The sequence below is a fragment of the Pteropus vampyrus genome, unplaced genomic scaffold (genome assembly GCF_000151845.1).
Source record: "Pteropus vampyrus isolate Shadow unplaced genomic scaffold, Pvam_2.0 Scaffold124, whole genome shotgun sequence".
NCBI classification, from domain to species: Eukaryota; Metazoa; Chordata; class Mammalia; order Chiroptera; family Pteropodidae; genus Pteropus; species Pteropus vampyrus.
The window spans coordinates 99,412-101,540 of record NW_011888905.1 but is presented as its reverse complement, the minus strand read 5'-3'; positions in this window follow the sequence as shown (position 1 = coordinate 101,540).

The window sequence follows — 2,129 nt, the reverse complement described above, 5'->3', positions numbered from 1 at the left end:
CATAATAGGAAGTCAATATATATTATCTATACAGGAAAAATCTAGAAATGGCAGTGTTAGCATGCTACTTATAAATATGGAGGTTAATAAAAGTAAAATAGTTAAAGTGGTCGTCTCTGGGGAATAGATACCGGTAGAGGAGGGAGAATGGAGGCCTGGTGTTTTTCACAGCATAATACTGAGAGTCCTGTTGAATTTTATTTGCTTTTTAAATTTTTATTTTTATTAGTAAAATGTGCAAATCAGGTGTGCAGCTTACTGGATTCTTACGTATGTATGCAACCATGCAACCACAACCCCAGTCAGAGGGAAACACTTCTGTCTTCTGTCACCACGGATGAATTTCACTTGTTCTTGAATATATGTTCATATAAGGTTACATAGGACTTTTGAGATTTATGCACATTGCTCATCTATCAGTAGCTCCTTTTAATTTCTGAGTAGTATTCTGCTGCATGAACATAACACTATTTGATTCCCTAGTCTCCTGTTGATGAACATTTGGGTTTTTCTAGTTTGGGCCTGTTGTGAATGAAGCTGCTGTGGACTTATGTTTTCATGTCTCTTAGATAACTACCTAGGAGTGAAATTGCTGGGTCATAATGTAGGCATCATTTAACTTCATTACAAACTGTCAATTTAACATAGCATGTTACACTCCCACTAGCATTGTCTGAGTTCCAGTTGCTTGATATCCTCATCTGTACTTGATACTGTCAGTCATTTTAATTTTAGCCATTCTAATGGATATGTAGTGTTAACTCACTGTTTTTAATGTTATATTTTTCTAACAAATAATGAATAATGATGAATACTTTTTCATGTACTTATTGGCCATTCGTGTATATTCTTTTGTGAAGGTGTAATAAAATCTTTGCCTATTAATGCTGGTTTGTCTTCTTATGACAGAGTTGTGAGAGTTCTTTATATTTTCTGAATTCCAGTTGTCAAAAATATATATTGCAAATATTTTCCAGTTTGTAGCTTCTTTACACTGTCTTAATGCTGTTTTTTGTTGAGCAGATTTAAATTTTGATGGAGTCAGATTTTATCAGTTTTATCTGTTATCATTAAAGCCTTTTGAGAAAACTTCACGTAGGTCATGATGCTGTTTTCTCAACTACCTATGTGCACAACTTTGGTTTTTAAAAAATTTTGTAATGGAAAAAACTGAGAGCAGAGTTCTAGTCTGTTGCCAGTTACTTCCAGTTACCATCCCCAGCTGGGAGGCAAGAGCTATGAAATAAAGAACAAAGGTAAGTGTTTTGAGAGCCTAGAAGCACTGAAAGTTCTCCGTCTTTATTGTTTCGTTGTGATGACAAAAACAAATCAAAACTACTAAGATTAGGTTCAGGTGGGTGGACAAAATATTTCTGGGTTAGGGTTGGGGACAGGATAGAAACTGATGGTGGCTTTAAGCAGGAACAAAAGAGGGGAAGTGAAGGTGCAGACCGGAGGGGCGCCTGGGAACTCAGAATAAATGGTGGTTAGGCAAGTTGCTGAAGGAAGAAAAATGTGGGACCGAAACAGCAAAAGTAAAACACATTTTCCACAACCTCCACCCCTGAAATCCTACCAGTGTGAAAAGCTAAAACTCTAATACAACGGGTATATAAAGAAGGAATACAGATTTGTTTCCCGAACTCGACGGTATTAAAACTGGGTCCAGATTCGGGGCGTGAAAAGCGGGGCTGCAAAAGCAGGTTTTGTGAACGAGTGCAATTCATTAAGATAGGAAAGAGTGGGACATACGTGTAGATTGGAAAATAACGTTCGATTACAATTCTTTTTTTAGGAAGGCCTAAATGAACTATTCCCAGGTGCCACAGGGGTTTAAAAAGGAAAAAAACCCGTAAACGATGATTAACAGGAATTCCTGAGAAATGTGCAGTCTGCGGGAGAACTGGATGTTTTTATGAAAAGGACAGGGACGTGCAGAGGGACGAGTCCGAGCGAGCCCGGCGCCCGCTCGCAGGCCCGGCGACGCGCAGGCGCGGGAGGAGCCCGAGGCGCCGACCATAGAGCCGTCAGGCCGCCGGGTTCCTAGAGCGCCGCCGGAAGTGCCTTTGGGGCAAGATGCGCGGGGGCCGGCGTTGTGCCCCCGCCGGTTTGGAAGCTGGGGAGCGGCG